Source organism: Parasteatoda tepidariorum, chromosome 3 (genome assembly GCF_982258835.1).
Source record: "Parasteatoda tepidariorum strain Cologne lab strain chromosome 3, Ptep-v5.0, whole genome shotgun sequence".
Taxonomy (NCBI): domain Eukaryota; kingdom Metazoa; phylum Arthropoda; class Arachnida; order Araneae; family Theridiidae; genus Parasteatoda; species Parasteatoda tepidariorum.
In genome coordinates this window covers 58,533,455-58,545,280 of record NC_141757.1, presented here as the reverse complement: position 1 = coordinate 58,545,280, position 11,826 = coordinate 58,533,455, and positions in this window count along the sequence as shown.

The following is an 11,826-nucleotide window of genomic DNA, read 5'->3' as shown; positions in this document are numbered from 1 at the left end:
TGAGTATAGTATCCATAACTAAAAACCTTTTAAAAATTAATTACATTAAAAATTAGATTACAAAATGCGTAGAAATGAAACGATATTAACAAATCAGTAATCTAATCGAAATATACAGTGCGCTTATTTAATGCGGATATGTATTTATTTTCTTTTCAAATAAATCTTACCGGTAGTGATTTTTTTTTATTTTAAAGTACGAATTATTCGTTACGATTTAGAATGAACCGGTATTTTAAAAAATTTTCATTGTTGAAATATACATGAAAACAGTTTCTTACACATCTTGGAAAGACATTATTTAATGTCTTAACCAGAAATCAAAAAAATTTTATTGGATCATGCTATTTTCTTGTGGTTTTTTTTAGTTGAATTTTATCGACATAAATCAGCAACTATAAAAAATTTTCTTCTGTACGAAAAATAAATTTTAAAACAAAAAATCAAAACTTTATTACGCCTAATAAAGTTAACTTTAAATGAAACTTTACATTTTTTAAAAAGCGGTAAGGAAAAAATGGGAAATTCCTACTTACTTTAATTTAAAGAAACGTTATTATTTTCCAAATGTACCTGCAAAAGACTGAAAGGCAACAATTTTTTTTTTATTTATTGTTATAAGATAAGTTTATAAACTTCACAAATAGGAATAAAAGCACTTGACATTACTTTAGCAATGTTCGGTTTGCTTTTTTCCTTTGAGGAGTGACAGAGATGCAAAATATCAGTATACCCATGTGAAAAGAAATATCAATATTAAAACTTCTAAGATATAAATTGAGCCAGATTTTTAACTATTATTGATTTTTATCCAAATAGTCAACAATCAATCACTTAAAATGCATCTGACACATGTTCTCGTTTTTATAGTTAATTTTTTCTAACTTACAAAGATAGTAACAGAAATGTTGAGGCTTTCTACGCGAATTTATCAAAGATATGACTTAATTTTGTATGACTTGTATGCATAAAATGAAAATTAAATCAAAAATGTATGCAGCAAATAAATTATTTCTTCTTTATTTGCATGAATAAAAAATTTATAAGAATATTTGGAATCAGAATGACTAATATAAAACTATAATCTTATTTTCAGAAACAATATAAAGATAGGGGAAATAATGCAAGGAAAGGGTTAGCTTAATTGTTGAACTTATTCAAAAACTAAACGATTGAATCAAAATAACTAATTTTTTATTCAATTTAAAAACATTGAATATTTTATTTTAAAAAAACTGAATTTTGATAAGAAAAAAAATAGATAGAATATAAGATCAAAAAAATTGCAAAACTTTTGTAATTCTTTATTTGCTCAGAAGACCGTTTTTAACAATAAGGTAGTATTACTCTATCCTGAAATATGAACAAAAAAAAATTTTTTTTCAAAATACCATTTCAGCATTTTTTTCGCCAATGAACCTCATTTACAATTTGTTGAAAAGTAGAAATAGTTTTGTTTTGAATTTTTAAAACCTCATAATTTTTTTTTTGATTCGGCGAGGACATTTACCTATATTTGGTCAAAATTTAAGTAAATTTTGGTTAGCTGATCGCATAATTTATTAAAACAAGAAGTAAGGAGTTATTTTACATATATTTCTTAGCTTTTTGGTGATAAATATTTACTAAACACTTCTGTTTTGATAGTTCAGATATATTTTCCCACTAAACAGTTTATATAAAATTAAATCAATAAAATTAAATATTTTTATTTCATAATGTCTTGCAGAGAAAAGCATCCCGACTGCGTACAACAAGTATAACTCTCTGATCATGGTATGGTGATATATAAATACATTGCATATAAAAAAATAATATAGTCATGTGTATGCGTAAAAAAATTTTAATGAACTTTTCCTGTGTTATCCAACAAAACTGCGCCTTTGAGAAAAAAAGTGGCATAGTTGGTTACAGATTTACTTGACAAATACTGACAGTATCCATTTTGCGCATTATGTGTTCGCATAAAATATGACTACATTCAGCAGATAAAACCAATTATATTAGGTTTACTTTCAAAATATATGCAACAAAATTGTAAAACATTTTATAAAGCTCTTAACACCTATATTTATCTTTTTATTATAAATTGGAAAATTTATTTTACAATAATTCTTTCTGCCAAAATTTGTAGTATTTTCAAGTCCATTATGCCACCTGATCTCAAGAATGCTTCTATTTGCTTATTCTTTTTACTTATTTATTAAAATTTTAGTTGTACCATATGAAACACAAAACTATGGAGAAAAAAATTTAGACATTTTGCAAAAAAATATTAATATTTGTCTATAACTCTTTTGAAATCCTTCAACTGCGTAAACAAATAAAATATTTTACAAAAATACATTTTTTAATTTCTTCCAAGTTTAGCCAAGATTTGCCAAAAATCAAATTCTTTTTTTTTTTTGTGAAAAAGTAAAGCTACAAGGTCTACCTAAAATAATAGAACTTCCAAACTGTTCGGTACTTTCCTTAAGTTATAGACCTATATTTGATGAATATCCTTAAGACTTCCCAATTTTGAAGCAAAGTATTTGAATAATAGATGAATCTATCGGTAAGAGGATTTTTTCATCTTTCCTAGTTTAAAATTGCATAGACTCCCTTGAGAAAATACAACAGAAAAACTGCGTCACATGCGAAATTGTATTGAATTATCTTACTTTTATAGCAAAAAATATATAGAAATAAAAAAATAGAAATATTTTTAATCATTTTAAAACTTTCTACACTCTTTTTTTCATAACTGACTCAGTAAAATAACAAATAATGCTGATTGTTTAAATAATAAATTGTTTACTAATTAAAACTAAGTATGTTTCAACTTTTCATGTATATATATATATATATATATATATATAATAAATAAATACAAAAAACTCGAAGAAAGTTAAGAACAACAATAAGTTTCATTTAATGCGCTTAAGCTGCAAGTAAACAGAATTCATTAGATATGTTCAAAATGAAGAATAAAACAAAGAAAAATAATAGACAAATGAAAAAAAAAAGGGGGGGGGGGAAATAATAAGTAAAAAAATAACAAACAACAGTATTTTCAAAAAAAAAAAAAAAAAAAAAAGGGGGGGTTAAATATATATATATATATATATATATATATATATATATATATATATATATATATATATATATATATATATATATATATATATATATATATATATATATATATATATATATATATACATCACCAAGATTTTTATTTTCTTCATTCATTTCTTTTAAGAAAAACTTAATTTTGTTTTGGGTGTAAAATTGTTTCAAATATATGAAGGTTGGAAATATACGAAGCATTAGGTACTTTCTAAGTTGTGTGTTAAGTTGGGTACTTTTTAAGTTGGATCTGTTTCAATTTTCAAAATTAAATGGCTGCCAAATTATTTTCCAATTTGCTTTGATGAAATGTATTGCACAGAAAAATACATGTATGTAAATGTTGTCTTTAGATTGTAAATTCGTAGTGAAGTTATCGAGGTTAAAAAATCAAAATGTTTAAAGTGTCCTAAGGTAAGTCCCTTGTGCTGCTAATAGAAGTATATTATGAAAATGAAATAACTTATTTTGTATAATTTGTCTACAAAATGTTCCCCAAGATATTGCTAATTTAAAGCTACCAAGTTTGCAATGCAAATTAGTTTTCAGTTTTTACCACCCTATCTATGTAGGATGATACAAACAAGAGGAACAGATTTCTAGAAGAACGCGTAGACCAGTGATTCTCAACCACTGTGCCGCGGCACTTTTGTGTGTCTCCAAATTCTTAAAATGTGCCGCCAAATATTAGAAATGATACAATAAAAATTATAATGCTTTTTTTAATTGCGGGTAAATTTTAAATAAAAGTGCCATGACAAAAAATAAGCTAACAATTAATAATTATCAAAAATACTAGTTTGCAGGAAATCACAAAAAAATAAGACTTAATGTAAGAAACGAACAGATAATAACTATATAAAACAAGCTAACAATTAATAACTAGCAAAAAAATAAAATAACTGTTACTAACAAAAAATTAGTCGGAAGAAATAATTAATCCCTTAATAAACGTGCTTTGTAGTACATATTATTTTGTTTCACATTCAAAATTATTATCACAAACTATTTAACACAGTGTATTATAGGTAAGTAAACAACTTTTAAACTAATTTTTTTCATTTTGTGCCGTCAAATTTCGAAATCGTTAAAAGTGTGCCGCCACAAAATAAAAGGTTGAGAATCACTGGCGTAGACTATCTAGACTATCTGGAGAAATATGCTTAATTGATATTAAAGACTTGTAATGTGTAACTCTTGATAATGGAGTTGATAATTGTTGATAAATTGTTAATAAATTTAAATATTAATAATTGTTGTTAAATAACACGATCCCTTTCAATGTTTCATCTATATATTTCTTCAAATATGCGTTCCATATCCATACTGTTACTTGAACAGAAAACAACATTCAATAGCTATGAACAGCGTGTTTGTACCTTTGTAACACAAACCACGCTAACAAAACGTATAGATATGTACACTGCAGAAAATTCATGGTAAAAAGTATCAGCATTCAGGGAGCCGAAGCTTTTTACCGTAAAACCCATTTTTACATGTTAAGGTAACATGTGAAGGAACCATGTTAAGGAACAAAAAATCTGATACACAGTATTTTTTACAGTAATAATCACAGTAAAATCACTGAAACACTTAAATTAAATAAATTCCAAATTTTTCGAGGAAAAAGGATTTTTCGGTAAAATTTTACGAATCTTTTTACAGTGTAGGGTCTGAAAAGGAACATGTACATGCACTGTTGCTTCAAATCTTATCAATTAGGGTAGGGGGTACGGAATCTAACATAGAAGTACAAAATCTCCCTATTATGACTCTTATGTCATAAAACTTACCGTCAATGAAAAAGTAAATGTCAAGAAATGTAATGTCATATAAAAAATACTATAATGTTGTTTTTTTTATCCACACAACCAATGTAGATATATTTGCTTAAAAGTAATTTTGAAAAAGAAATTAGGGAAAGTATTTTTTAAGCAAAATGCCCGAATCTTAATTTTAATTTTGAGCAGCATATCTGCAATTTATAAAATAAAACTTAGCTCTTAAAATTCTTTGATCCATTAGAAAAAAAAGAAACTCATATTGATTCAAAAATAAATTATCTCTTTCTTTTCAAAACATTCTGTAAGAAAAAAAAGAAACTAGCTGTTGCAAAACTCAAACGATCGATAATAATATTTGAAAAATATGCGTAAACATATATTTTCCCAAAAGAAAAAAATAAGAAAATTTTTCTAAGAGAATAACATTTTAATTTTGAAAAATGACAATCTGCTGCCAGGTTTCAAATATTAGAAGCACAGTAGTGAAAAATAATTATTCTCAACTTTACAAAATTTTTCATGCCTGTCTTTTCAAACACCTATTTGAATAAATTGTTTTTTCGACAAGTGAAAAACTTAAACGCTTTTATAATATGTCATATTTAATATACGTATACCTTATTCATTGAAAAAAAAATGAAAAAAATCAACATACATTAACAGTTTTCGTTTATAGCTTGATAAAAACTAAAAATTACTCAACTAATACTTTTTTTGCTTTAAGTTTTCCTTTTACATTTTATCAATAGATATTTCTTTTTTATACGAAAATCATATGCAAGACAAAAGACGCAGAATTTTAATAATATGCTAAGAACATTTAATAAATTGTTTTTATAAAATTATAATTAATAATAGTATATTGTTATTGCCTAGTTAATAATAGCATAATTTTATGCCTAGTTAATAATACACACAAAAATGTGTGCATCTGAACACCAAAATGGTGGCAACTTCATAACATAAAAGTGATGTTTCAGTACACCAAAACCCAAGGATATTCCCAGGTGCACTTAAACACCCATATTGCTTTTCACCCTACTTGGTGTAAAGTACGACGCAACCAAAAACCAAGTTTGTTGTTCCGTAACACTGAAATTCATAATTATAGTAAAATATGATGCACATAAAATCGGTAAAGTTGTTTTTGCAATGAAATATGAAATAAGAATCAGTGCTATATACATACACTATTTCTGAAAATAAAAATCAAACATAAACATAGCGCAGAGAAAATATTAAGATGAATTTGAACTAGGCTTTTTAGAGCAGGAGTGGCTAAAAATGATACGTTATAAAATTAATTAAAACAGTTTACAGAGACTTTGAAATAAAAATATCCTTACTACACAACTATAAACATGCATATTTTTAATGGCCACATGAAAAGCCACATTGAAAACGACAACAAACACTAGCCAGCTCGTCATCGATCAATTGTTAAAAATTACAGACAATATTAAAACGCCAAATATTGGAGTTTCCAGAAGCGAAAATATATAAATTATGTTGTAAAGGTTCGTGGTCTCGGTATAAACTTTTTGCATTCTTGGTGCCAAGAGCCGTCAAACACCCTTCAAATTGTAGATGAACTCTGGATTTAGTGTTAACCTGAAAAAAAATGTACTTCCACATAATATTTTAGGTTATTCAACATCAAATTCGGAGAGATATTACACTATAGTTCTTGCAGTGTACGTAATTATAAAATATTGAATAGTTTCTCAACAATTCAATGGTTTAGAATAGTATGTTTTCACTTGGTTAATTATAATCAGAACTGATCAACAAAATTACCCAAACTACACTAAATTGTAGTGCAATTTTAATCATAGCTGCGGAATCTTTTGATTTTTGTGGAAGATATTTTTTTATTTTTTAAGTGGTGCCAAAATGTAAAAGTTGATTTTGTTACTTTGTTAACAAAGTTGACTTATATTTATTGTGTTAAATTATGATTACAAAGTTGACTTATATTTATTAAGTTCAATTTGTAAGTTTATTAATTTGACCATCACTTTAATGACTTAAATAGTTATAGATCAGTTCTAATACTATACTTCGAAAATAATAAGTGCTTGAGTCTCTTAAGTAATTCGGCTTTACAAAATCTTTCGTATATTAAACAATCCATCAAAAAAGCCAAAAATAAATCGTTTAAAATTAATTTTTATATTTCTACCACCACCATAAATAATGATTACTATAAAGTGTAACAAACTGATGTCATGTTTTAATAGGTATTGTTTTAAAAACACCTTTCTAAAATATCGCAAACGTTTTATTATCTGCCTAAATTTAATTGGTAAATCATAAAACATTTTAAAAAGTAATTCTGTCATATTAAAATATTCGAAATTATTTTTTTGCTCCTAAAATTTTAAGGAACAGTTATGAATTTGCTGTATGAAAAATGCATACATTTCAAATAATTTTTTATTTCAGTTTCATTTATACAATATTCAGCAAAAAATAATTTATTAAGAACAATGGGAATCTTGATCTTTAAAACCTTGTATATCTAGGACTAGAGTACGAATTAAATGCCTTTAAGTTAAACACTTCAAGTAACAAAGTACTCTACATCAATAAATCTGAAAAAATTATATGTTTTTATTTTTCTCCAAAATATGTTCTCCATTTCTTTAATCATTGCAATACATGCACATTTATATCCTCTTTACTCCGAATTGTAGCATAGGGGTTCTATCATTATTCTCCATCTTACTCTATTTGAGGCTAGGTGAGTTGCCTCCTTCTTTGTGTTGCCGATTGCTTTCAGTCATTTACAACCGGTTTTCACCAAAATGTTCTAGGCCTTGAGGTTTCCAATCGAAAAATTGTTTATTTCAAACTTCTCAGGTTTACTGAGAACATGATTAATCCATTTCCTACACCCTCTTTACAATATTAAGTGAAAATTAATCACAAAAATTTAAAGAGTTAATATATAAGGAAATATTCAATCACAAGTATTTTTCATTATATATCCAATAAAATAAACCAGGAGTTCTTTTTTAACTGAATGAAAATTCAATTTATGAATTCATTAAATTTCCCTCAATGTACTTAGGAAATCAAGTGTAATAAAATACGCTAAAAATTAGAAAAATTTCTGCTATTTGAATTAATTTTACAATTATATTCTTTGCTTTCAATGGCATCACATACTGGTTACCACAACTTTTGTTTATCGTATCGTTTTTGTACGTCTGTTGATAAATCAATATCAATGTAAAATGTTGAAGCATTTAGTTAGTATTAGTATTTACTACCACTATTTTTTACGGGTTACCACAACATTTGTTTATCGTATCGTTTTTGTACGTCTGTTTATAAATCAATATCAATGTAAAATATTGAAACATTTAGTTAGTATTAGTATTTACTACCACAATTTTTACGGGTTACCACAACATTTGTTTATCGTATCGTTTTTGTACGTCTGTTGATAAATCAATATCAATGTAAAATGTTGAAACATTTAGTTAGTATTAGTATTTACTACCACAATTTTTAGGGGTTACCACAACATTTGCTTATCATATCGTTTTTGTACGTCTGTTGATAAATCAATATCAATATAAAATATTAAAACATTTAGTTATGAGTATTTCTTGTTCATATTAGTTATTTCTTATTTGTTGATATCATGATTTTCTTGTTCATAAACTCACATCAATATTAAATGTTAAAACATTTAATTAGCGTTTAGCAAAAAACATTTAAAAAAATCGATCAATATTTGGTTCCGATATTGACTTCAAAAGTCACCAAAAGTTAAAGGGATACCCTATTGTAAAATATTACTAAAACCGTAACTACATTAGAATCTTTTCATTTCGATTCATATCGCTATAAATTAACAGTATGTAAATGCAATGCTATATTTTAACTATATAAAAATAACTTTAAGCTGATAAGTTTACGTGAATCTGTCCCACGTACATAAAATCGAAAGATAACTTCATATTAAAACTAATCAAAAATAATATTTAGCTAATTATTATCACCTATTTTTATCAGTTTATTTCTTTTTTCAATTTGGCTTGTTTAAAACATTGCGCAGTCTAGCATTTTATTTCAATAAAAGGGGTCTACCACACCCTGCTCGCTTTTCTCTGCAAACCCGGAACAACATTCACAGAATTTTTTGGATCACTACGATTTTAGTGTTCGCTGCAATCGCTTACCAGATACATAGAAATCTAGTAATCTTATTTGAAGCGTATGGAAAAGATTGTCCATAACTGTCTGGTATTTATAACAATAGTCGGATTGCAAACTAAGCTCCGTAAGTTATTGAAAACTGAATAATTGAGATCTAAATACCGATATATCTATTTCATATGAAAATATACTGATCTCATCAAGTAACATAGAGGGTATTTTTAGTTATCATAATAATAATAGTTATCATTATAAAAGAGACAAAAGAAGCAGAAAAAATAACTTTTGCTCTGAAATTATTAAATAATACTTTATTATATGGGCGATTCTCACGAAATATGACAATTCACAGTCCCTTGCTCCAAGATCTAATACTATACTACTAAAAAAACTTTATTTAAAAAAAATTAATAAATAGCATTGCTGTTATTATTTTAAAAGACTTTGCATCAGCATTTGACTGTTTTGTATAGCTAAAAAATTTAATTGAATCTCAAAATGTCATGTTTCTGGTATGTCACAAGCAATATTTCCAACAAGAACTAGCCTCAAAACTTCGCATAAATTTTTTAATATCTAATTTTTTTTATCTCAACCATTGTAAGCATTTCCAGAATATACGCAGAGGATATTATTTACTAAAACTTCGTTTAAAATAATTTTTTCTGTCGATAATTTGTTTGCCACATGAAAAACTGTCATTTTCCTGGCTACTTTTATTTAGTGATTTATAACCAAAATAAATAGCTCCAGCAATCATTATCTTGTGTTGATAGATTGATTAGATACCATCCTATCTGAACATGTCTTGTTGCATGAATAAAGAACCAACTTTCTGGTTCAAAATTTATTTCAAAAACAATTTTCAAGGTCAGTAGGTTTCTGTGTTGTCATTTTCCTGGCTTCTTGAAATTATTAATAACATTAACTACATAGATTTATCTGAGCTATTTGAAGAAATCCTGATGTTTTCTGCGCAATATAAACGTCTCAGGCCAAAATGTTAAATTAAAGTAAAGTTAAATGCTATAAAATGGCAAATTTGTCATTTTCCTGGCTTATGAATGCCAGGACATTGACGCGTTACCATAAAACTTTTAAACAGTACATTGTAAACCTAATACCAAATTTATATATGGTTGTAATATGCTTGAATGTTATCAAAGTTATTTATTTATTTAATGATTGATTATTATGCACAATTTTATTCTGTACATATCAGTAACAAAATTTTTTTATTCTTTCTACAGTGAGTAAAAGGAATTAATTTAAGCAAGTATCCATCTAGCTATCTACCCGTCTAGCAAGCCATCTACCCATCTAGCCCTATTAAGTCCATCTAGCATAAAGGCTTAAGTTGAGTTAGGTCTTAGTCTCAGTAGTATTCACACAAACTCTCCCATTTTTAGTGAAGTGATTGAAAAGTAATTTATTTAAGCTTGATCGACTCCAGAAAAAAATATTGGAGTATTCCTGTAATCCAAGATTCGTAGCTATTTAGAAATCGCTTAAATTTGAAATTTTTATACTGTAAAATTTAAGATACTTCACTTAGGAAAACAAGACCAAAAAGTTCTGTATTATCCCTGGCTCTTATAACAATCAAATCGCTCTTGTAAATAAGCACTTCTACACTGCTTTCGTGCAAATAACTGATTTTGCAGAGAGCGTATTTCCTCTTTATTCCCTGACTGTCGTTGTGCGTAATTTTTTCCAGGTTCATGTTATGTTTTTCTTTACTTTTCTATGCTCTAATATCAGATGCTTTACATAGTAAAAGTATTACGTGAATTTTAAAAAATAATTTGAATTCAGATCACTTTCAAAATTTATTTAGTATTAATATTTGGCATCTAATAAACATGGCCTGCCTCTCATAAATATTCATCTAAGTTGATTTGTGATAATTTTCAATATCTAGATTCCAACAACTTTTGCATAAATTTTACAAAAGCATTTAATTTCTTATTAGCTAGCAAATAGATTTCAAAAACCCTTTTGTGATTCGCAAAGTAAAAATCAAACGAATTCAATAAAAAAAACTGCTTTCGACATTTTCTTTTTTTTTTTCTTTTCTTTTTTTGGACTTGAAAAGATGTATTGAAATCTTTGGATAAGAGAACGTTCTCTTTGTTGTAAACAAATGAGAGATAAATCTTTGATGTTAAATTTCTTAAAGCAAGGAATAAGATGAATATAACTTCAAATAAATATAGTTGTGTATTGTGATTTAACAGTCAACTAAGAAGCAATAATCGATGAAGTTTATTGTGATAAAATGCAGATAACAAAATGTTGACTTCCTAAGTGGCCTTTGAAGGTAAAGAATTCTAAGCATTCTAAATTCAATACTTTTTTAATGAAGTATAATTTTTCAGAATCAAGTATTAAGTATATAGTTATTTATTTTTTTTCAAAGTCTGAAGGTTTGAAATCTCAAAGACCTTTATTCAAACTATTTTTTTTTTTCTTAAAAAAAGTACATTTTGTATCTATAATCCAATTGTGAGTTAAGAATCATCTAAAAAGCAATAATCCATGCAACGTACTGTGATAAAATATAAAAGTTGCCCAAATGAAAAGTGGACAAGTTGAAGGAAAAGATCTTTATTGGAAATCAAAATAAATTGCCATGGGCATTCTAACACAGGTAGCAGTTGCTGTAGAATGATTGTAGTTGATTCTGGTGGAAATCATACACAGCTTCCTTCACTTCGCCGTTCGAAAGGAAATGTATTCCCTTTAAGACTCTCTTAAGTGA